The 26,868-nt window shown below is 40.3% G+C and overlaps 2 protein-coding genes across 2 annotated transcripts in view; both read left to right on the forward strand.

Moving 5' to 3' along the window:
- Positions 1–26,868, forward strand: part of LOC146004954 (E3 ubiquitin-protein ligase ZNRF2) — a 309,378-nt gene that overhangs the window by 89,405 nt on the left and 193,105 nt on the right. The window lies entirely within an intron of this gene.
- The window catches only part of Prp16 (ATP-dependent RNA helicase l(1)G0007), a 400,014-nt gene that overhangs the window by 39,533 nt on the left and 333,613 nt on the right, over positions 1–26,868 (forward strand). The window lies entirely within an intron of this gene.

The following is a 26,868-nucleotide window of genomic DNA, read 5'->3' on the forward strand; positions in this document are numbered from 1 at the left end:
CAACTTAAAGGAAAATGAGCAACGTCGGTTGGGGTCTGGGCTGCTATTGATTTTTTAACATTTTAGCATCGAACGAGTGGTCGAATGTATTATTGACTTTATCATATTCAAAATAAGGCTGGTTTCATTTTTCTAGCTTCTTTCCCGAGATATGTGCATTTGAAAATACTGTTTTGTATATAGTCGATTTTCATAAAAATGCCTAAAAATCCAACAATTTTAACTTTTATCCCAATCCACTGTAGAGGATTTCATAAAAATTGTCAAAATCGGAAATCAAGGGTCAACACCTACTTAATTTAACGTGGAAATTGTATCTTTATATTTGCTTTAATTTTTTTTACCGAAGAAGGGGCAAACCAAAAATTTCTCACTTAAGCCGTTCGCTTTTTTTTCACTTGCAACAGTGGAGAGGTTTAACGGAATGTTGTTATTTATCCATATTGATCCGTTTTGGTTTTTGACCCGGTTTATATGCATATATTAAGCAATCCCTGTAGATTTTTTCTACCATCTCCAAAGTGAGCTCAGGTAAATTCCATGATATTGCTTGTTTCCAAGAGAATTAGCTTATGCAAATTGTCGACAAATTCTAACCATTGAGTGAGCAGCAATGAGGCAATGAATGCAAGATTCCAATTTTTTGACGAATTTATGTTTCGGCAAACTGTACCATTGCATCTCCTAAACCAGAATATTATAAATGTGCATTTTTCGTAAGGATCGCAGGAAGAACAAATGTAGCAAATTTGAAAAAAACATCCGAGATGGTGCATTATTATTATTTTTTTTTTTTACTTTTTCTGTATGGTGTGACACGGCATTGCCTTTGCCCGAAAATAAGCGTCACTTGAATATTTCATGCCAAATTTAGTCTATCAACAATAGCCTATCAGTCGGACTCAAGAGCATTATCGGTGTGGATTTAGAGATAATATTGTTTAACTCCAAAGATTACAATGTTCAGATTGACTCAGTACAATCTCTAGGAGTATGACTACAAGCATACACTGTTGACGAAACTAAGGCAATCCGTAGAATACTGAAGACTAGGTAACGTTAACGAAGAGCAACTGCTTTCAGTATTGACATAATGTCATTTACCATCTTCCTTTCTGATATTGTAATGTATTGTTTTTAATATTAGCATTCTCATATTCAGGAGATCGAAGTTTTTTTGCGTAGTTTTGCGCCCAACTACTGAAAACTATACTGAACGCGACAACTCCAAATGGGGTTGACCTTGATGGCTTTTTCTGGCCCTTTCTGTCCCCTAATAATTTTCAGGGGCGTGTGGTCTGATGGGTGTCAACAAACTCGGTAAAAGCTGAAGGGGTCACATCGCTCTCCCGAAGCAACGTTGCCAAGCGTACTACTGATTTTGCCAGTTGTTATATGACTTGTGTGTCCGCCTGCATTCCGACCTGTGGGTGGTCGTTCCGGAAACTTCAGGATCTCGTGTGCAGTTGTACCATCAACCCCCGCTGATTTCTGGTGCTGACAATACCGTTGCCCCAGAAGACTTTCTCGCCTTACGGTACGTTTGGCAACATGTGGTGTACCCAACGCTCATTTGTTTGGTCCCGCGAACAACGTTCGGTGCCTTGTGACCAGTGTTGCCACAATATAAGGGCACAATTTCCCTTTCTAAGAGTCAAAATGTCCCTTTTCGGACTAATTTTTCCCTTCACCTAAAAATATCAAATAATAATAATAACAATAATAAAAAACTTGTAGCAGCAGCAGTTGCAATTATTATTATTATTATTAGTGCTGGTGGTGGTAGCAGTAGTAGTATTTACGTTGGTCAATCTCGAATAAATAGAGTATATTAAACAAATTTTTCACATAGGCCTACATGTCAGCTTCATCGCTTTTTTGCCAGATGTCCCAGATTTGAATCCTGGTCAGCAACCATTAAATCGTTAATCCTCATCGTTACTATTATCCGAAGATGCATAAAAGCGACTACAGGCTTATATTCAAAGGATCAGAATGAGAAGGAACAGAAAAAAGTGAAAAATATTAAAATGTGAATATGAAATTGGAAATTAACATAAAACTGTAATAGTGTAGAGTCAGTTGTCGTAAAATTTCCCTGAAATTGTGGTATTTTTCATAAAAATTCTCTTTTCCCTTTTGTCTAAAAATTCTGTCCGAATTTCCCTGCAAAAGGGAAATTTTCCCTTCATGTGGCAACACTGCTTGTGACTCGAAAATACCCGCTGTCAGTCGAAGAAAATTCAACTGATTGTCGATTCGCTGTTTCCCAGCCGCCAGTTGGAGTTGCGTTCAGTATAGTATGGGCGTGCACCTATTTTGGGTTCTATTCTTTCCATGTGTTCTTCTGACAGTGAGTGTCCTTTCATAACTTTTATCCAATTGCCTATCTGAGCATAAAGTTGACTTGAAAAGAAAATCTTATCTTTTATAAATTACCATTCATTTTCATTGTCGCTCTTATCCAAACGCGGCACACAGTAAAACAAACGAAGTGTAATGAATTTCCTTCGAGCAAGGTCATCGCACATTAATTGCAATAAGTAAGAAATTTTAACTACGTTATGAACACTTATGCCTATTTTTATTAATAAAAATGGTCCATTACAAGGGGATCTGACTGATGCATATTACAATAAGGGATAATCTAGGATTGTTAGTACAGGATTGTATAGGATTAGTAGAGTTATTACTATAAGATTGTATAGAATTTACCAAAACTTGTTCAGTAAGAAATAACTAAATCCGAATATCACAAAGTTAAAGTATTTTGACAGGGGAGAAGAGAAATAAATAGAGGAAGAGAAGGAAAGGAGAGGTGGTTTGGCATAAGGAGTACGAGAAAGACCACAGGAAAGATATGCAAATTGCCTAGGAAAGTATGCATTAAAACTTACAGGAAGGTGGGGGGGGGGGCAAGCATCTTAAGAATAGCGAAGAATGCAAACAAGAAAAGAAAAAAATGGGAAGAGGAAGGGATTATCTACGAAGTGAAGTGTAAATAATGTCAGTGTGTGTACACAGGAGAAACAAAAAAAAAATGAAAGACAGGTTGAAAGAACATAAGCGCACGAGAGAAACAGGAGTTTCACAGGAGAACATAGAGTGGGATGAGGCTAAGCAAATAGGAAGGGAGAAGAGTACTAAGACCCGCGACAAGTTAAGTTTGCAGCAACTTTTCGCATATTTAGGCCCCAAACGTGCGCGCAGAATATAGTTCCGATGCAATACTGTCGATTATCTCACAGTCTGTGATGTGAACAGTTCGGCGGTTGGGGCAAGACTGGCACGGGAGATGCTCAGCCCCTTTGTCGCGTGGATTAATACATGAGACCTGCTGCAAACTTAGCCTGTCGCGAGGCTTAGTGAGAAAATGGAAGGAGACCAAGCAAATTGAGAAGAAAGGAGAAGACAATGAACTGGAATGGGGGAATGAAGATAAACAAAGAATGGACGAAGGTGGTAAAAAGAGTGGAAAGAACAAGAGCCAAGGAGGAGAAGAGGAATGAAGAAAGAGAGGATGAGGAAAAAAGGAAAAAGAGCGTGAGATAAGGAGTCCAACCACATTCCAGATGAAAGGAAATGTTTATTCTAAAGCGCCTTTCACGTGAAACAACAGTTGACTGGAGAAGGCCACCTGCTGGAACACCTGGAAAGGAATGTTCCAGATAAACAACTTTCTAATAATCTTGTGTCTGGAGGGGACTGAATTTTGTGTGTGTATATATATCTTCCTCTTTTTTTTTTCCTTATTTCATTTGTATTTAGTACAGAATCTTAAGAAGACCTTGCTAGAAGGTTAAAACGTAACGTTTTGTTTATGTTTTAAAGTAAAATAAATTTCTACCTTGGTGAGCATATTGAGTTTTTGGTTAAACTCCTTCTATTTCTGCGCTTGTATAAAAATAAAATGTGAGCATATTGAGTGTTTGGTTTCTATGTCTGCGCTTGTGTAAAAATAAAAAGTCCAAAAGAACGTTAATGAAGACACTGATGCATTTTTATGGGTGTGTATTTGTTCCATGCGCTTTCCCTATAATTTCTCAACTATCTCAACAAAAAGATCTAACCGTGAGATGAGTGAATTTCTTCAAAATTGCTCTAAGGCGATGCGTGTCTGATAGTCGGAAGGCGAGCTTATTTGCCTGCAACATAAATTACACCATCTCCACTGTTATTGGTCACGAATGTTGGCGATGTCTCCGGAAACCTTCGTTGTCAAGGGCTAAAAATATGATCGTTCCTTGTTGTACACCTGCAGTGATTTGAGATTTGCTGCAAAAAGAAATCGACGCTTGGACTAGAATTTTAGCAGTGAAATTCATACATGAGGAATGAAGTTCCATTTTTCCGGGCAAACATGAAAGGAATGCAGTTAGATAAATAGCAGTTGCAGATTATTCAATCTTTTCTTTAAGGGAAATACAATTGCAACAAATTTAACCCTTGTAATTACATTGTCATTTTCCTGAAACCAACTGCGCAAAGGTGATAACTGCACCTTATTTTTTCCTGGGAGTTAGCTCATTTTAAGTGCATATTTAATTTAGGGGACATGTTAGTGTCTTACGGGGCCAGGTCAAGAGAGTGAGGTGGATGATCAACCACTTAAAGCCTAACTGGTGGTCCAATTTGTGCATTGTAAGTTTCACCGTGAAACAGGGAGCATTGTCTTGCGCAGAAACAGTTTCTTCGCCAGTTTTTTCACACAATTTCGTTACAGTTTACTCATTACATTTCCTTTCGTATGAGCTTCACCCCATCAATACATATATTTTGTTTCCTTTCTTTTCCTCTCTTGGAGCCTAATAAACACTATTAATTGATTACGAGTTTAATGTACTTTCACCAAAAGTAATTCTGATGTCTACAAAATCCTTATGTACATTATTCTATCAATTTTTTCTTGAAAGTGACTTAAATAAGAGATTAAAAAAAATCACCTGATTTAAATCGATCCACCTTAGGAATCAGCAGAATTCAGAGACGACAGTCATTTGCGAGTCATCAAAACCCATGTCGACCATTGTAATCGTTATTATCATATGTTTATATTTGCTCCCATTCCACTTGATATGTAACTTTGTACAGCTTTATAAAGTAAATCGAAAGTTGCAAGTTCATCATTTCAGTCTAATTATTTTCTCACAGGCTCGTCAGCACACTTATTACTATATTTTTACCTGGTATCCTTAGCCCGCCCGGAAAGGTTCTATTATTGTGCTGCAAACTTATTAGTAATTAGTAGGACCCTGATAATTATGTACTATATTATATACCCTATGTATTACAGCCACCCTGTCACCCCTAGGGATGGGGAGGGGGCAAGGGAGAGAAATAGAGAAAGCACAGAGAGAGGAAGAGGAGAGGGAGAGAGAGAGGGGCTGAAGAGGGAAGGGAGAAAGATACACTTGTTTCTCTCTCTGTTCTTATCCTTTCTTTCTCTCCTCTTTCAGCTTATTTTCTCCCTCTTCTCTTCCTTTTCTCTCTCTCTCTCTCTCTCTCTCTCTCTCTCTCTCTCTCTCTCTCTCTCTCTCTGTCACCCCTTCCCACTGTCCTGTCCTTGCCCCCCCCTGGGTGGGAGTGGGAAGAGGGTGACCCTCCGTCCCTGCCTCCACCCCCTCTTCTTCCTTCTTCTCTCCTCTTGGGGACTTGGCAGGAAAAGAAGATGAAAGAAGGAGATGGTAAAGAGTATACTCTCCATTTCTCTCTCTCAAAAAGATAAGAAAATTTACCTAAACTATCCAAGAAGTAAGAAATATGTAACATCAAAAATCATATTACCAGTATTTCCGCTTTTTTTTTTTTTTTTTTTTTTTTTTTTTTATATATATAGCTCAAGTCTGACAAACCAACAGAAATGCAATATTTAACACAATATTTCACACGTTCCCGATGCTTTTCCAATACATCATCCCTGTAACAGTGATTGATTGATTTGCTTTATTTTACTTCGCTTCTTTGCCGCTTTTGGCTAATTTGCGAAGATGGGAATGAGTTATGATATGATAAAATTGTAGAATGGTGAATGGACACACTCAAGCATTCATGCCCAGTCCAGGATTCGAACCTGGGACCCCTGGAGTTGTAGCGTGATATGCTAACCACTCTGCCACGGGGGCCGGCTTGCAACAGTGAGGAGCAACAAATTTTCAAATATGCAACCACTCCCCTGTTATCGCGTAAGAGGGATTTGTATCGACTAAATGATTTTCCTGACGAAGTAAGGGCCATTTGGGACGTGATTGTGTTTGCTGGGATGCGCTAGAATCTAGAATTTAAGATCTTTGCTTTATCCAGGCTGTGCTTGTCCCTTTTCCGGTTTCTGTGTCCTGCCACTTGTCGCTTCGGTGTGAAATCTTCCTGTTACAAATATTGGAAACAATGGCATTTACATACAGTTAAGAATTTTATCACATACCTCGGTATAATGTCGCCACAGAATATTACAAGGTTAGAGTAACCGGCATTGTGAGTGCTCCTTTGTTCATTTCATCTAATCATCATCCTTATCATTGCGATTAGCATACAGAGGAAGAAAAGACGCATAATAAGGACATCCAAAAAATAAAAAATTAAGGCAGGTGCATTAAATAGGTAAAATGCGTGGACTACTTCCGCACGCGTACACACTTGTATATCAATGTGTGTTTGTGTGTAAGAGTGTATACAGATCTCTTTATCTCTGTCTCTTGGTTTTAGCTGTAGCATGTAGTGTACCATTGGGGAAAGAAATTAAATAATTACGTTAGAAATATTGTCGCAATGTGCTTTTGGAAGGCAAAGAATGTTGCAGATTCTGGCGCGGTTAAGCGTTGAATTACCTACAAAGCGAACACAGGAATTTTATTCATTCGTTGTTAGCTGGTTTGAGGAATTCTTGCTTCACGAGAACTTTATTTTCCGTCCTTGAGTAAAGTATTGGGTTTAGTGTTTTTCATTTCAACTTGGTAGGTACATTTACAAGAATTTAGTTCTCTCTGTTCATTTTGTTCTTTCCAGTTTTATTTCATATCAACGTTTTCTTTTTGCGACCTATCTTTTCACACTAAATTAAAAAAGAAAAATCTTGTTTCATTTATCCCCTTTTTTATCCATCTTTGATGCCTTAGCATCTTTTGCCTTCCTTTTCTTTCATGCTTTGTTAAAAAATTGGACAGAAAAATATATAATTTTCACTCTTCTTGAGCAACTACATAAAGTCCTATAGTATCATTCTGCAGAGTTTTAAATATAAATTATACCATGTTTAACATAAATGATATTATTTGCTAGAGTGTTGAATAAAGAATGTTAATGTAACTGGTTTAGACCCGAAAGAAGGCATTTCATCAGCACCTTTTTGAAAACATCATCAGAACCTTTTTTCCCCTTTCCCGACCATAATTTTCCACCTTAAAATCCCTTCCCTAGTCATTACACATACAATTCATTTGGCATTACAATGGAAATATGCTATACACCTTTAGAGCAAGCAACTCAAAAATACCAGGATGCAAAGCTTTTGTACAGAATAAACAAGCAGTGATGGGAAAAGCGATGTAGTTCTATCCAATATGTATGGTTGATATAAATTGTTGTTTCCAAAGATATCGAGCAATAATAGCTAAGTTGAGGCATTTAGCACATCTTATCAATTCTTTCATTTTTTAACTGCAATGATTGCTAAGATGCCAGTAACTGACGATAATAAGATACAATCATTACTTTATTTAGCTTTGCTCCTTAATTAGGTTGCATTATATATATATATATATATATATATATATATATATATATATATATAATATACATACACACACACACACATTATTTCGATTTGCCATCTAAAGTTCACTACCTACCTTAACTTAGATAAAAATAAATCTTGCCCAGTTTATTCATGGTTACTTCCAAATTGTGTGGAATTTATAATTTCCCACGAACATGCCTGCTGCTGGTTAATTTGTACTAAATGGGAAAAGTCAATAGAATGACAGAAATTTAGTTCTCCTGTGCAATATCTGGTCTCCTAGGAATGCTCGACTCACGTTCTCATGCGCGAAGGTTCCGGGTTCGAGTTCCGTTGCTGGTGTGACTTCGTCAGCTTCACCTAAGCCGCATTAGGTACAACCTGTCACGCTTTCCGCGCTTCCCGATCGTTTGTTCTGGCAGAAATCACGCGGCGTTGCCGCTATCGACCGAGTAAGCCGGCTGTAGCCGGGGCCAGCCTGCCATTAAGATACGCGTATTAAGATAACACCACACTAAACAGCACTACGCTTACAAAACAAGCTTCTTCAAGAAAATACGAGCAAAACACGCTAGAGTTAGACTACAACGTGGCAACAGCGTTTGCGTAAGCGCCTCTCTTCTGGCTCCCATTGGCTTCTCGCTGCCCTGCGGGCGACTTTTTCCTCGTTTCTCATTGGCACGGCTTTTTCCTCATTTCTCATTGGCACAAAAACTGTCGAGCGATCGCTAGCGCGGGAAACTTGACAGGTTGTACCAAACGCGGTTTAATCAGCCATTATCCTCATCGTCGTTATCAAAAATTGGCAGAAAAGTGGCGTTAAATAAGACAATACAAGTAGAGCTGTGTACTATGTAACATGCTGTCGGGAATTCCATAGCTCTCAACCAGCCGTACATTCGTATTGAATAACAGGAGAGTGGGACGTGAACAGAAGATTTAGTCTAGTTTTGTGGTTTTCTGTATATTGAACGCGAACTTTATAAAAACTAGGTGGAGATACATGGTAATGCTTGCAGCTGTCTGCTGCTACGGTTTCTAACAGTGATGTTCAGCGCCGCAAAGGAAATCAATCATCAAAATTGCAAATCACATTTGAACAGGTAACATGGAAACACAATTATGCATTCTGGTTCTCTCGCTCGCTGCGAGTGTGTGTCGTATTTTATAATTTCTTCTTTTACTCTTTTTTTTTCACTTCAGTGACTAATTGACAACGATTGTGATTGATGACTAGATGGAAGTGATGAAGCGACAATCACAAAGGAATGCCGAAGGAAAGACTCGAACCTGGACTCTACAGTGGCTAGATCATTATTGATTGATTGATTTACTTTATTTTATTTCCCTTTGTGCCACTTTTTGGCAAATTTGCGAAGATTGGGATGAGTGATGAAATTGATGAATGAATGGACACTCACAAAAATCCATGCCCAAGCCAGGATTCCAACCCGGTACCCTGGCGTTGTAGAGCGATGTGCTAACCACTCTGGGCTAGATCATGAATATATTGCTTAACGACTGTAATATTTAAAATATTATATTGTTAAAGTTTACAATTTACAAAAACGGACGCAACAGTTTTTATTTAAATTTGAATTTACCGACCTCCTTTGCAGAATGGTTAGCACATCGCGCTATGACGCCAGGGATCCCGGGTTCGAATCCCGGCCCGGGCATATGTTATGAGTGTGAATTCACTAATTTCATCATATCACTCATCTGCATCTTTGCGATTAGCCAAAAGTGGCACAAATGCGAAGTAAAATAAACCAAATCAGTCAGTCAATGTATTAATTTCGAACATTTTATCATGCAGTAAAATGCATGATAGTGCACCACAAATATATTTTTAGAAACTATATCAATATATTGGGCTCCTGCGTAGTCAAATGGTTAGCGCTCTCTGCTTTCGTGCCATCAGTCCCGTGTTCGTTTCTCGTTGGGAGTCTCCAAAATCTGTGTTCGCAAAGCATCGTCAAGCTGCTTGAAAAGAAGTAGCGGACTCGGAAGCCAGAAAACAGCGGCGATGGGACTCAACGCCACGCGTCACCTAATGAAAAAGCCGCTGCGGCAGGCCCTGCCTCTCAGAGGGCGCCTGCCTCAGAGGGCTGGTGCGCCACGGAGTTGAGTTTAGAATCACGAAAATTACATTACTTAAGTTAACTCTGTAATGGCCGTGAATACTTTGAAACTGTCACGGTCTTTTTTTTTTCTTCCAGAGTTGGATGACAACGGAAATTGACTTTATATAGACCGTTATTTACCTTGCCAACTGTTTCTAGTGAAATACAGTATTGGCCATATTAACTAACTCACTAGCCTTCTTAAACCCGAAGGTTCATGGCTGCAGCAACACAGGCCTTCTATTTGTCCCTATCCTGAGCTAGATCTATATACTATTTTCCATCCCTACCGGTTTCCTTTACGTCCATCTCAACGTTATCTCTCCATCTTCGTCTTGGCCTTCCTACAGGTCTCTTACCATCAGGTTTCCCAACAAGAATCCTGTAAACTCTTCTTTCCTCCCTCATTCGTGCCACATGGCCTGCCCACCTAAGTCTTCTTGATTTAGTTATTCTAATAATATCGGGACATGAATACAAATTATGTAGTTTTAAATTATGTAACCTTCTCCACACACCTGTCTCCTCGTCCCTTTTAGGTCCAAATATTTTCCTAAGGATCTTATTTTCAAATACTCTCAATTTTTATGTTCCTCTTTCGATGTAAGGGACCAAGTTTCGCATCCATATAATAATACAGGCAAAATTACTGTCTTGTATATTTTAACTTTTAGTTTCTTAGATATTAAACGAGAAGACAAAAGTTTATGAAGAGAAAGTAACGTGCATTTCCTGAATTAAGCCTGCTTTTTATTTCCTCTTTAATATAATTTTCATTTGTTAGTATTACTCCTAAGTACTTGAATTTGGAAACTGGTTCAAACGAGTTATCAATAATTAGATAACAATTGGCCATATTATTTGACTCATTAGTTTTTGTCAGTTGCTGTTATTAGTTTGTTGTTTGTGCAATGTTTGGATGCTTTGTGTACCAACTTTCCGCGCTTTGTATAACTTTTATCCAGTAACGGCGCTGTTCAACTCAAATCTCTCCCTCTTTTTACAGTACGTTTTTCAACATCCTGCGTATGCGACGCTCATTTGTTTCGTCCCGCCAGCAACTTTCGGTGCCTCGAAAAATCCCGATGTCAGCCGAAGAGAAGTCGGCTGATCGCCGATTCCCAGCCGCCAGCCGGAAATGCGACCAGTATAGGCACGGTGCCTGCAACTCTAGTATAGGGCAAGGATGGCTCTCGATATTGTTCCCTCGTGATTCCCGACACTTTAGTCCCCTTCATTGTAAATTTCTCCGGATGTGATTCCCTTGTTCTGCTCGCGCGAGAAATATCGCCATCCACGTTGTTTTCCAGTAAATATTTTATCACTTCCGCAGAGCACTGTCATTATGGGAAAGTTACCGCATGGGTTTACTTTAAAAATTCACACGCGGAGCATTTTTGTGATTGAAAATAGCGATACGGCTCCCGTCCTTATCTTTCGGGTCACGCAAGGAGCCGAGCTTTTTCATACTTGGAGCAGCACAGTCTGACAGAATAGAATACAATGTTCCGCTGGGTTTACATTTCCCTGTTGACTGTTCTGTCAGCAGCATCGTCTTCCAAGTGGACGTGACCAGTGTTGGAAATCCTCGGCTTAACGACAGACCCCACCCCCCTCTCCACTTCTTTTTTTCGGTTCTGATCGATAAAATGTCCTTTTCAGGCCAAGGATATTGAGAGCGAGCTTAGGAGGTTGTTTCCCTCTCGGTATCAGCTCTGGCTCGACCAGATCCATATTGCTCTGGTTTCTGGTAAACTGTCCGGACATTTTTTGATTGTGTGGAAAATTGATTCCAAGGCTTTGTGTTGCATGTTGGTGTAAACAGACGCGCTTGATTTTTTTTCTATGTGGCGCGTTAGGAGTGGATTGAACAAAGCATCTTACTTCGGCAATTCACGTCATCATTATTATTTAAGAAGCATTAATTTTTTTTTGGTAAGACTGCTTTGTAATGAATTTCATTCTCCTAACTTGGAACATAATTATGAATAGAATAGAATTTATTTCAAGTATGAGCCTTTCCTACATACCATACAACGATTAAAAATTTTAGTACAATTTTCCTACACCCTTCCTCCTCTCAGTCTACTTACACATTCACACTGATTGGGAGTTCACAAACACTATTTCATTTCAACTCTTTCACTACACTTGCACTGTTACCTGAGTGATTCCTACATTTTCTCACATTATTTATTTATTTAGTACCCTCCCCCCCCCATTTCACACATGTTCGCTATCCCCACTGAGCTTCTTTGCTTTCTTTGCCCAGACTTATTGTAGCAAAGTTCCCAGATTGTCTTTATTTTCCCCAGGCACCTACTAAAAGCAAGCCTCGAAATATAAATATGGAATTCGTAAACTGTTTAATTATCCAAGATATATATTTTTCTTCACGTCGTTTTGGGGGTGTGTGTGTGTACAGTTGTGAAAATAAATACTTCCCCCCTACAAGACTACTAGTAACAATGCTATATGGGGGAAAGTACTTTTTTCAGTGACTGTATATTTATTATTCTTTGTATAATTTCCGATTTGCAAATTTGTTAATATGATTTTAAGTAAGAAATGCAGTAAAAGTGTATAAATGAATTCGTGAATTAAATTGTTACTCACCCTCTCTCGCTCGTTCGCTCTGTTGGATAATTCCAAATAAAACAGAAGATGGCAACCTCCGTGATGGAGTAGATAGCACAGCGGGCTAGGACGTCATGTGTCCCGGGTTCGAATCCCGGGCTGGGCATGGCTGTTGTTTGTGGGAACCAAATCAAGCATAACAATTTTATCATAACTTCACTCATCCTCATCTTCGCGATTAGCAAAAAAATGGCTGAAAAGCGAAGTAATGTCAATAAAACCAATTAAATCAATGTAGCCTATGTTTTGCTGTTGTATCAAGCCATGGTATGTAAAGGTAAAAGTGTTCCCCCTGTGCATAGCACCACGCCATGAAGGCGTATAGGGGGTGTGGGGGTAACGCCCCACACTTTCTTGATCCGGTCGTGAGTGGGGGTGATGTGAACAGCCATGGTATGTACACTTTATTTTGTTCCATTTGTTGAACGTTGTAGCTGTAAGTGCGCGACCGCTTTCGTTTTCATCTGTTCCAGCTGCTCTCGAGATTCATTTAAAGAAGAAGAAGAAGAAAAACAAAGTGTGTCGGAGATGCGACGCCGACCAAACATAAAACCCTCCGGAGCGAATATGGTCTGAGGGGGTCGTTGTCCTTGTTTGGTCTTCCCAAGAGGACTCTCGTTTCCTTTTTGTGATTTGGACCAGAAGGAACAGATGCTGGTTTACTCTGCGACGTTTGGTCGAGTCCGTTCAGAATTCAATACTTGAGCCAGCAAGTTCCCGTCTGTAAGAATGCCTGTGCCATTGCTTTGTCTCGTTTAGACTCCTTCCTTCTTTCTTTATAAGTTGTAGATCTATTTTCTTAGTAAGAGATGACCAGGACTGCGAAGTGGGTGAAGAAGATGTTTTCTCGCGATATCAACCAGAAGATTTCCGGATAGGCTGGGTGACTTAAAGCGCTTTAAAAAATTACATAATATTATCTTAAGATATTAATAAGAAACCTTGATTTTTTAATGAGCAGGGAGTTGTAGTTCTTTAATTTATTCGACACAAGCGAATATATGGTGGTTTAAACTATCGATGCCGAATATACCTTATTTATGCTGTGCTGGTTATTTACAGCTGACTACAACGTTACGTATTCGATTCCTTCCTATCTCTGTCCTTATTTGCTACCCGGCTCCAAAAAGGCACCTGCTTTTTCTCTGTTAATTGATTGATTAAATTAGGCTATTTTACGTCGCTTTTCTGCCACTTTTGGCTAATCGCGATGATGAGGATTAGTGATGATACGATTAAATTGTTAAGAGACAAAGAACACCCATGTCCAGGCCAGGATTCGAGCCCGGGACCCCTGGCGCCGTATCGCGCTGTGCTAACCCCTCCGCCACGGTGGTCAGCGATTTATTTTTTTTATTATTGTTATCTTAATAGGGTTACAATTAAGCCATACAATATTTCATTTAATACAGCATAATACAAATAATGACTTTGTGCCCTATATAGTAAAATTGCCTATATTAGAAACACTACGTCTAACGAAAATGAGACTATTCATAATTTTTACCTGATTGTTAGAATGTATAGCATTGAAAAGAAATCGGAAGTGAGGGATGCGTGGTGGTGTTAATGAATGAATGGAATGAGATTTATTCTCTATTGTAGAATTTTCATGAAAGCAAACTCGAATTAAATGCAAGAAACTACAATGAAAGGATGAATAAATGTATACACTCTTTAAAAACATGTCATCCATGCGATACGCTTCAATTCGCATTAGCTACGGATTCAGAAACAGCAACAGATAAGATAGCGTTAGTGTGCAGCTACGCGATGCGCTGCGCAATACGATGCGATAAGTTGAGATGCGCAAACACGGCTGTCATTCGAAGCGCCGATTGAGTAACCGCCCCGTTCGCCTGATTTAACCCCCCTACATTTTTACTTGTGGGGGACCGTCAAGGACGTTGTGTACAGAAAGAAGCCACGGTCTCTCGTGGACCTACGCCATGAAATTGAAATGGCTTGTGCAGCAATCCCTGTGGCTACTCCGGAACATGTCATTAGGAATGCACAGCAGCGTGTGCAAAGGTGTTTGCAGGCCGGTGGTTTGCAGTTTGAGCACTTATTGTAAATGCACGCAGGCACTGTGTCTATGTTGTAACTTTTCCCTTTGTATTGTTCTAATACTCACAATAATATAGCAGCTGTTCCATTTTAAAGTGTGTATATATTATTTTGAACACCCCGGTACATAAAAAAAAAGAATGCCATTAAAACGTTCCAAAATACGGAAAACCCAATAAAAACCTACCAATTTAACGGTGACATCACTGGCATTCAAGCAGCTAGTGATTTGAACGTGAAATTGCGGCCAATTTTTGACAGAATAGTTACTTAATGAGAATAACTGATTTCCAGTTACTCATGAAAAAAGTACCTGGTTACGGTTACTCGATAAAGAGAGTATTTTCTAAACACACAAGTTTTTACAAACCCGAAATGAAATTGTACCATTCTGGAATCTTTGTTGCTTGCGTTAGACTAATCAAATTGCCAGCTACTGGTAATGCAAGCTTATCCAACGACGTCATCATGGCCTTCTCATGACGATGCAAGTGCGTTACAACACCGCTTGCATTTTACTAACATTAGAGCCAGAATTTCCCATCGTTAAGCAATTTTCAAGGTAAGCCGGAGAATAATGACAAACAACATAGGGTAATCACTCCTTTAATTAGACCCCACTTAGTCTCTTATAGACAGTATTCGTGTGTGAAGGTGAGAAGGAGAATGTTCCAATGGGATCGTTACAATGCAAAAGCGTTGGCGACTGTACCTTTTCTTTTATTCATTTCTATTTTTAGTTTGTACAAAAACTTTTTTTACACCTTCGTAACCGTTTCCGCATACTCAACGTTCATGTAAAGCATGCTTTACTTGTTTAATGTTTCAAAAATATCCACATGGACAAAGTTAATACCAGTGCAAGTTTCTTGTCTCTCTCCCTTTTTGTACAAAGTCACGGTTCCGTGACTTTTTGGATACTCTGTAGAAGGACCAACATTATATACAGAAATTCTGAGATACCTCAAAGACCTCTGATTCGCCAGACTCTAGGCGAAGGCCAATGGTGTGTCCTTTCGTCGACGTAACCCAACCTTGCACAGTTATAGTCCTTGCATTTCCGTAGGCAAGTTCATTTCTCATCGATCGTGGCATACTAATAAGCACGAGTCGCTCACGCGATTCGATAATTAACCGATAATGATTGCGGTCTTCGCCTCACCCTATACCCCAGAACGGTCTTTATATACAACGAGCGCTATAGCAGGGTGTCTACCAGTCAGGAAAGTCAAGAAATCAACAGGTAGGTCAAGAAATTATGCTTTTGGTCAAGATTTTTTTTTATTATACAGTATAGTGAACTTACATTGTTATATACCTGTACTGGATTTGATAAAATTCAATGTTTGGAAATCTAAAATTGTATTGACTTGTTAAGATCTGCTCACTTTATTTCTTAAAAATTACATTCTTGTATGCGTGAAGTTTTGTAAAAATATTAAATAAAGAAATGCGACCATTCCCATTCAGGATGAAGTCTGAAGCATTCATTTTTATATGTATTAGTAATTAAATCAAGTCTAAATCTCTTGTTAAAATACAGCTTAAGTTTTCAACTTAAGAGGCCTTGTGGTAGGGTTTCTTTCATGATTGAAAAAATATATTTTCTTAATTTTGCAACTTTACCTAAGGAGGGGGCGATTATAAAATATTATAAGAAAAAGGGAAAAAGATCAAGAAAAGTCATGAAGAATTTCGGATTTGTTATTTTGGTAGACACCCTGTATACGCACTGCACTTGATTGTGCACAGCCAAAATAAAATTGTAGATGCGTGCTCTGAACGTTGATTGTTTACAGTATAGTTATTTGAAAGTTAAGCCGGTTATGTCCGGACGTACAGTCGCGAACACTTCTGGGTTGTAGCGACCCTATTGAATGAGCATTGAAGTAAACTCTCGATGTCGAACCACCAAGCGCCTTGTATATAGACAACCCAACCAACATTGCAGTTCTGCGGCTTGTATACCAATCACGGGTATTCATTCATCCCAGCAAATTGAGAGGTGATGATGCCAAAGAGAAACGCGAGATGTGTCGTGTTCTCAAGATGGAAGAATACGCGGTTCAAGTTGTGTATACAGGGTGTTTCTAAAGGTCGTTTACAACGCTTGGGAGGTGATTCCTCACACGAAAACAAGCAAAAAGTCTAAGTTCCATTTTTACGACTGAGGCTTCGTTTCCGAGATAGGAGCCTCCCAAAAGGTGACAAAGTGAACGTCACATCTGACTGGGACGAATACTATAACAGATAGAGAGGCGGTTCCAAGGGAATCATAAAGGAATCGTATGTGCTCAGTCCGGAAGTCACTATGAAAAGTTCACTGCACGCATGCGCAATGGAGTCCTCAAAGGAATTGGGGATTTCCAGCAAGAACAATACATGGAAAGGGTATGTAACGCAGCCAGAAAGACCGTGACAATGAGAAATGCGTTAAAGACAACACATCCCGACCTCAAACATCAAAACATGAGCACGGAACACAAAATCCGAAAAGTTGAGCACGGTTGCATACCCCAGTTACACGCGAGGAATGAACGAATCATGTCATGTGACATACGAGAGAGACATTACTCCACCAGGAGGAGGGAAAGAAAAACACAATATCAGATGATTGCGACAACGTGTATTTTTACACGCGACAACTACGTAATATACCCCCCCCACACACACACACACAACAAACAACAAGTGCTCGAAGGGTTGGTTCTCTCCGGCAGTCGTTCCAGTCGTGTTGCAGGTGCTGGGATATGATCAGCAGTTGTGTTCGTACGGTGATACGGCCAATTTGTGCAGTGGGCCAGTGTTAAACAAAAACAATACTTTGCAGTTCCAGCTCCCTATTACACAGATGGCTGCGTATACGACCCAGCAGCTAGCAGACATGCATCTCATGTATGGGGAGGCACGTGGTAATAGCCGTGAGGCAAGGCGTCTTATGGAGAACGCTTTCCACATAGACGTTTACCGTCTCACACTTTCTTTCAGGTAGTGGACAGTCGACTGCGTGAAACAGGGTCAGTGTTACCACCGCGGCAAGAAGTTGGAAGACCCCGAAGTGTACGCACACATCAGTTTGCAGAAGATGTGTTAACAGCGGTCGCAGAACATCCTGGCACCAGTACGCGAGTGCTCGCTCGGGCACGAAACACGTCTCATGTGAATTTGTGGCGAGTGTTGTCAGAGGAAGGAATGCACCCTTTTAAACTGCAGAAAGTACAAGAACGGTTACCTCGTGACTTTCGCCCTCGTATGGAGTTTTGCCAATGGTTGTTGCATCAGCTGGACACAAACCCTCACTTCGGGGCAAACGTATTGTGGACAGATGAAGTCATTTTCACCAGGATGGATGTCTTCAATAGTAGAAACAGTCATGTATGGGACTTTGACAACCCACATGCACTTTTTGTGGCCCATCACCAGCACAGGTTTTCAGTGAATGTGTGGTGCGATATAGTACATGATCATTTAATTGGACCATACATTCTCCCTGTTCGCCTGAATGGTCGCACGTATCATGCATTTCTTAGTGAGGTTCTGCCTGAACTGTTGGAGACCGTACCTTTGGCAAGAAATGTGGTACCAACACGATGGTGCACCAGCTCATTTCGATTGTAATGTACGACATTTCCTGCATGACGTGTTTCGCAATACGTTCATTGGTAGGGATGAGCCTGTGCCTTGGCCACCGAGGTCGCCAGATCTCAACCCTCTTGATTTTTTCTTCTGGGGAGAAATGAAAACCCTCGTATACGACACACCTGTCACATCAGCTGAGGACCTCGTTGCTCGCATCAACGTCGCCGCCGCGACGGTAGCAGATACACCTGGCTTGTTTGCTCGTACTCGACAATCCTTGATTCGTCGCTGTCATCTCTGCGTAGAAGTAAACGGCAGACATTTTGAAAACCGTCTGTGATTATTATCCTCGGCAATCTCAGTGAGAACACTCTTGGTATTGCTCCCCACCCCCTTTGTGTGGTGAAAGTGACATCTTCAGTTGGTGTACAGTGACAGGACTGTCTGTGCGTAAGATATTGTAGCATTTGTTGTTTGTTGTGTGTGGGGGGATATTACGTAGTTGTCGCGTGTAAAAATACACGTTGTCGCAATCATCTGATATTGTGTTTTTCTTTCCCTCCTCCTGGTGGAGTAGTGTGTCTCTCGTATGCCACATGACATGATTCGTTCATTCCTCGCGTGTAACTGGGGTATGCAACCGTGCTCAACTTTTCGGATTTTGTGTTCCGTGCTCATGTTTTGATGTTTGAGGTCGGGATGTGTTGTCTTGAACGCATTTCTCATTGTCACGGTCTTTCTTGCTGCGTTACATACCCTTTCCATGTATTGTTCTTGCTGGAAATCCCCAATTCCTTTGAGGACTCCATTGCGCATTCGTGCAGTGAACTTTTCATAGTGACTTCCGGACTGAGTACATACGATTCCTTTATGATTCCCTTGGAACCGCCTCTCTATCTGTTATAGTATTCGTCCCAGTCAGGTGTGACGTTCACTTTGTCACCTTTTGCGAGGCTCCTATCTCGGAAACGAAGCCTCAGTCGTAAAAATGGAACTTAGACTTTTTGCTTGTTTTCGTGTGAGGAATCACCTCCCAAGCGTTGTAAACGACCTTTAGAAACACCCTGTATATATATATTTAATGCTGTTTTGGTAAGGAACCTGACGGACTTGCTTTATATTTTCACTTCTTGCATTACTGTAACTTCCATATTTTACAAATGCAGTTGAGACTGCTTTATACGTAACTCAGTTCTGCGTAATTCTGTTTCATATGTAAATTACTGTAGGTCTCGGCAAAATATAATTTAAAACTGTTTTAATTAAACCTTATTTGTACGTAATGAATTGTCCGTAATTCGGTGTTATTCGTACTAATTTTCATAAAATACAGTTATACAGTTGATTTGTACATAACAAAGCTATAGCTAGGGAGCGGAAGTTGATGACCTAAAAAAATATAGGAATATGACCTATAGAATGTCCTAAAAATGGGAAAAAATGACGTAAAAAATTACCATTAAATTTGTTAGTTTCAGGTTAAAAATTGAAATGAAAAGGAAATTAAACAAAATGTAATGTTGGTTTTTAAAAAAGGCACCAAATGATACCACATGCACATTCTATTAAAATTTGCAATGAGGATTTCCTATGGAAACAACCGAATAATTTTAAAACAATATAATGATATACCGAGGGGTCCAAAAAAATGTACTCACTGTTTGTAATGCAATATTTTCGAAACAAACAGACATAAACGTACTAATCTCATGTGGACGTGTAGTGTAACTGTTTAACTTGTCGCGGGTAGGTGGCGCTGGCAATTTGCGCCACGCATGCGCGAGTGTTGGAACGATCACGCCAGTACAGCGGAAGACAGTCGAGTAGCAACAATGGCTGCGGTACGGTTATCATTTGTGGAACGCAAAACTGTATTGAAATGGTTCTGGAAGTACGAGAACATTCAAGAGGTTCAACGGCAGTGGCAGAATGAGTTTGGAACACGGCCTCCAACACGACGAACAATAGCCCGTATTTGTGATAAGTTCTAATCCGACGGAACTGTTCATGATGTGCACAAGGCAAGATCCGGTCGACCACGAACAGCTACACGTCCAGAGTCCAGTGCTGCTGTGTTGCAACATTTCACCCGATCACCTCAAAAATCAGTGAACCAGGGAGCGCGCGAAAGTGGGGTGAGCCGGTCTAGCGTAAGACGCATTCTGAAGGGTGCACAATGGAAAGTGTACATTCCAAGACTGCTACACGCGATCAACGAGGACGATCCGGATCGTAGGGTCGAATACTGCGAATGGTTTCAGCACATGGTTTGCGAGGATGGGGAATTTGCAGGGACAGTTGTGTGGTCTGACGAGGCGCAATTCAAACTTAACGGTACTGTGAACCGCCACAATTGTGTCTACTGGTCGCCCGTCAATCCTAACGTTTATGTGGAGAAGGCGGTGAATCTACCGGGGCTTAACGTGTGGTGTGACCTGTCATCGCGTGGTTTGATTGGTCCCTTCTTCTTCGAGGGTACCGTAACCGGTGAGGTGTATCTCGAAATTCTTCAGTCAAGGATTTTGCCTGCCATCCGAACCCTATTTGGCGATGAAATGTTTTACCTGCAGCAAGATGGAGCCCCGCCTCACTACCATCGCGATGTCAGGTCGTACCTGGATGACACTCTCCCCGGACGGTGGATAGGTCGACGCGGTGCTATTGATTACCCACCTCGGTCCCTTGATTTGACACCACTGGACTTCTACCTGTTGGGGACCGTCAAGGATGATGTGTATCGACAAAAAACAACTACACTCAACGAGCTACGTGAAAAAATAATAGCATCATGTGCTGCCATTATGCCAGATACACTGACGACCGTAGTACGGTTTGCAGTTCGGCGCCATCGGAGTTGTTTACAAGTTGCTGGTAATCATTTTGAACATCTAACATAACTCTCTCTGTGCCAAAAATTGTACCCACAAGTCAATTTTGTCAGAAGATATGGACTATCAAACAGTGAGTACATTTTTTTGGACCCCCCCTGTATATAGGTCTACAGGGTGGCGACAGACCTGGAAAACCGGGAAAAGTTAGGGAATTTGAGGTGTCAGGGAAATGTCAGGGAATTTCGTCTTCATTAACTTGTTTAATTTTTTTAAATTTATTTAAAGATATCGTTATGGAACTCTGCACGGGAACAGGAAATCTCGTTCGCAAGTTTCGGCCTCAACCTTTAGGCCCCTTTTATGCGCAACACAACCACGGCGCCAGAAACCAGTGATGGCAGGAGGAGGGAGAGAGAGAGAGAGAGAGAGAGAGAGAGAGAGAGAGAGAGAGAGAGAGAGAGAGAGAGAGAGAGAAATTTCTCTCGCCTTGGCTTCTCGGCGGGAATTTTAAATTCGAACACTCTTTGGAGGAAAATTGTTCTAACTCGGGCACTATGGGAGCAATCTACTTCGGATAAGTTTTGTTTTTCAGCTAAAACATCAGCACATACAACCGTGTACAATTCAGAACGCCGAACCGAAGAATAATAAGCCAAAATGTGATTTTTTTTTTTGGTAATTTGCATTTTGGAGGAAAATTGTTCTAACTCGGGCACTATGGGAGCAATCTACTTCGGATAAGTTTTGTTTTTCAGCTAAAACATCATAGCATGCAACCGTGTACAATTCAGAACGCCGAACTGAGGAAGGGTGGTTTGGGGGCGCGACCACTGAATTTCAATGAAAAAAAAACAAAAATATGGAGGTTGCCCCCTCTTCTCCCGTTATTTTGGGTAGAAGGCGCAAACCTTAGTATTCTCTTCAAAGAATGGACGTTTCCAAAGATATTGAAACATGTTCCATGTTCCTGGGTGCCATACAAGTTGAATAGTGAGCCAAAATGTGAAACTCTGTTCGGAAATGTGGCATGGATATGTTGCGGAGAGGGGGAGGTTGGTCATCAATATGAATTTCCCAGGCTTGCTCCAGACCTGTGTCAGAGTTTCCACCCAAACATAAGAGTATGAAGGTCCAAAAAGCACATTCATTTCGTAATCAGCACCATGATACCATATGGTATCATCGGGCCAGTACGACCTTACTCTGATGATACCAAATTCCAAATTCACTAATTTGCACTTTGAATTCAAATCATAGAGAATAGAGAAATTAAGTCAATTTCATAGAAGATAATATTGGTACTTAACAAAACCATACGTGGATCTGTGTGAGTTTATTATTTCTATTTGCAAAAACATCGATTTAGTTTAGTTTGTAATTGTCAGGGAAAAATGTAAATTTTGTCCTGGAAAACCTGGAAAAGTCAGGGAATTTCATTTCTGCTTGTTTGTAGCCACCCTGGTCTATGTTCACCTTGGTGAAAAGACTCAAGAATATTACCAAAATGTAAGAAGTGACAAAATATGACGAAACAATATACCGAATATTGCGAAAAATGACGAAAATCGGGAGAAATGACCTAAAACCTGAAAATTGGCAAAACATGCAAAATAATGCACTTTAAAATTTAAAATTACCTTTTTTGGGTTCTAGACGAAGTGTAATATTGTGTATATTTAATGGGTATCGTGTCCGAGATGTCAGAAGAAAGATGACATTTCATCAACCTCCGCCCCTAAGGTATAACCAATATCACAGAAGTGGCCGTTTTCAGTTGTTACTGGTCGGAGAACAGGAAGAAGAAAAGTTACACGCTTGATCAGAAAGTAAAATTTGTGAAAAGTTGACGCTAATCCACAAAAAAACTAAAAGTGAAATAGCTGCAGAATTAGGTATCGTTTACACAACACTTTGCACAGTCATTAGTGAAAGAGATGCTATTTTAGACGACCTTTTAAAGTTTGGCAAGAAAACTATGAAACTACACGTGGTATCTACTGTAGTATTTCAGTATCAAAATGTTCACTAATAAACTGGCAAATGTAATGTATTTAAGAGTCAAAGTTTTAGATGCGTTAATTTGCTACTTTATGACAGGAATAATCTGTATTACGTATATCTTGTTCCTCAAAATAGAATCAATTACAGTATTTTAATAATGATATGACATGGTATCTAAATCTCAACTGTAAGTAATCCTCAGTTTTACGTATTGTTTTCTCTTCACCTTGACATACGTACTCAGGTTCAACTGTATTATAATTAATTGGACGAAAATAATACTTGGAGAAAGATCCAACACACTTGCATACAACTCTTCTCACACACACGCACATGCAAATAATAATCATACAAAGCTAAGTTTTAACTTCCAAGTGAATGTTGCAATAACATTAAATGGAGAAGCACAATATGTGAAACGCGATTTTTTACAGAAAGAAATGAAGCAATTGTGAGATAAATGAAGATGCCTCTAAAAAATGTTAAAAAATGTAGTTGAGCCAGTGTTGCAGTTGGATTTCAGACGTGGTCCGTGAAATTGTTGTCAGTTCCTAGCAGCGGGACCCGATATCGACGAAGAGGAATGTTTTGTTTGGACGAGAACCTTGGATCCCTTTCGTAGCTAAAAGCTTCTTGGCATTTGCGGAACGAACGCGATAAGACACCGGCAGGCAGTGACGAATTGCTCTCCCCCGAGTGGGAACCTGGAGTTCATTTCCCGGGGACACGGAAAAATAGATCTTCCGTAATCTTAAACACGTTGAATCGCACAGGTGCATTTGTCCCGTGGAAACGCGACGGGAGTGAAGCAGAGGGTTCCTTACTTGCAAAATTAATTTCCTTGTCGAGTTTATAAAGAGAACAAGATAAAGCTACGTTTCCATTCTGAGAAGTTCCAGACTCATGACGCGTCACCTGCGCCGGCGCACGTTGCGCGTCATTTAGTGCACTGTATCCAATTCCAAACTACTGCAAAATACACCCGCAACAACACTGTAGTGCAGGACACCGCAGTGTAGCGTTGTGCAGTGCTTTAGAGTAGTTCAGTGTTTCTTCTATTGCATTGTAATAATTTGGTGGTGATCTAACTCGTGTAAAGATGGACAATACAGCTATGGCGGGTTTTGTGGTTATGGCAGGCGCGTACCATGAACTTCTAAAAAAGAGGCGAAAACGACCTAGCGAAAATAAATTCGGAAGGAGAATATAACTCGTTGATGAGAGACTTGCGTCTTCAAAGTGGATACCAAAACTTTGTAAGAATGACTGCAACTGATTTTGAATTGTTATTAAATCTTGTTGTACCAGAGATTACAAAAAAAAACAGTACATCTCGAGGACCAGTTGCTCCTGGTGAAATGTTGGCGGCGGCATCGCCCCTACAGTTTGAGTTTTTATGGTTCAAACTTGTGACATTCCACAACACTGACTCCTGTTCATATTGCTCTATAAGTTTTAGTACTTTATCTTTCAATCACTCCATATTGTCCACAAAACAAACACTCGCGTACAACTTGAAAACCAACTACAACAACTACACTCAAATAACGACGTTGCGTCGTGACGTCGTAGTCGCGTCGTCTGTTTCTACTCTAGTGCGCATGCCCGTGTCCCAGGAACTTGCTGCAGGCTGTTTCCATTGTCCGCGGTGCATGCTGTGCGTCAAAATCGTTCCCCAGCACTTGCGCCGCGGCATGTTATAGACAGTTTCCATTTCAACAAATGCTTGGCTCATGCCGCGGAACGGCAAATTTGTGGTAATGGAAACGGGACTTGCGGCTGTATATCCTGTTCCAACTATCTCTGGAACAGGGCCACGCATAGCGGCAGAGAAGAGGGAGAAATCGAGTGGGCAGAGCGAAGCAGTACACGCTGCTGAGAAGGCTGGTAGCAGCAGTCGCTGTCCCTTAACGCAATCCCATTCCTCTCACGTGTTTATTGGTGGAGCCATCTCGCGGCACTACTTGCGCAGAGATTTGTTTTCGTTCGCCTGCTCCAGATATACTGGGTCTGATTGTAGAATTCTGTGGCGTAACGAATTATGTGACGCGTTGTCACTGTGATATCTGAATTCGAATCCTTGCACTGTTATTTACTTCATCAATTCAACTTTTGCGAATTAGTGTCAAAGATTGACATGAGGATTATAATTAACGTCTTAATTGTCGCCTGACAAAATGTCACTACTCACTACCTTAAGTCATGCTTATACATTGACAATCATTCACGATATTCTCTCTCTTTATTAACATTCAAAGTGAAAATATGCAACAGACACGCATGTGCCGGTACCATTATAAAAAGAAACATAGCTCGGAAACTACATGTAATAGAACAGTGCTGTTGATTGCGAAATGAGCTACAACTCTCCACATTTATATGCCATACACCTCAATTTGCGCTCCTCTAGTTGCTCTCAGAACATCAAGGCGGTAATCCACTTCTGCCCATGCACACCCCAGCATATCACCAGTAACAGGATTCTCTCAGTTATTCTTCGAAGAGTAGCAACATCTGGAACAGGAGTGCGGTAAACACAATCTTGGACATACCCCAAGAAGAAGAAATTCAAGGGTGTGATATCAGGAGAACGCGGTGCCCAGGGAATAGGTCTTTTATAATGGTACCGGGACTTTATGAACACCCTGTACAGTCACCATCAATAAAAATGGAACACCTAGACCTTGCTTATCGCCGTAGAGTTAGGCAACACTCGTAACTCGTTGCAGTGAAGCGAGTAGTCCTGCTTCTGATGCTACTTCTATTTTTATTGATAACTGAACATTGGCGGCAAGATTACAGCATGCATCATTTAGGGAGGAAGGAATTTACAGTCACGTTATCAGTAAACATAGTACGACAGAACGATACTCAAATCAACTTTACACGATAATTCAAAGCTATTCTGTGCCGGAGGAGAATGCAGTGAAATTTTGCACTGTTAAGGTAGTTCATGTTTTGTTATTATTCTTCAGTATTGTGTAGATTTGTAAGACTTTAAAGAGCTTGAGATTTGTATGCCTTTTCTCTAATTATTTTCTTCTTTTTTCTTTGTAGGTAAGTTAAGGAAATACAGAAGAAATATGGTACCATTTGTATATGAAAGGTATCTTAAGCTGCAGGTACTGATAGGTACAGTGGGTGCAAGAAGTTAATGCAACAAAGGACAATGACCATACGCAACCCACTTTCTCATAGACAGCCATTCCAGGTGATATTGTAAGTATACTATATTTGGTACCGTCTCAGAGATAAAATAATTATGCGTTATGTTTTGTTGATGAAAACAGCAACTATTATGCTTACTAGTTACCAAACTGGAAATTACTTATTACTGTCTTTCCAACGGACTGTCCAACTAGTTTCGCCAACTAGATCATGCCCTGTTTTCGCTACTGTTTTCTTTACCCATTGCTGAAAACGATCGTATGGGAACAAATGTTAAGTATTAGTATGTATATCGAACATTAGTAGTCAGGTAAGTGCGAGCCAAGCTGTATGGTACTTTAAATTTTAGTAGGATTTGCAGGATATGTTTCAAATTAGAATACGCCGGACCCTCTGGCTGAGTGGTTAGCACATCGCGCTGCGACGCCAAGGGTTTCGGGTTCGAATCCCGCTCGGGCATGGTTGTTTGTGAATGTCCATTCACCAATTTCATCACTCATCCTCATCTTCGCAAATTAGCCAAGAGGGACAAAACGCGAAATAAAATAAAATAAATAAATAAAAAAATCAAATTAGAATACGTTTGATTTTTAGTGTGTTTTTATCCTAAAACGAAAAATCTTTAATGGACGAACTGAACCAGTATTAATATTATTACTTGTGTGACAACTAATTTTATCTGTCTTTCGGGACCGTGTATAACCGGAAATAGCAACGCCTTATTCCT

Source organism: Lepisma saccharinum, chromosome 22 (assembly GCF_977018435.1).
Source record: "Lepisma saccharinum chromosome 22, izLepSacc3.1, whole genome shotgun sequence".
NCBI lineage: Eukaryota > Metazoa > Arthropoda > Insecta > Zygentoma > Lepismatidae > Lepisma > Lepisma saccharinum.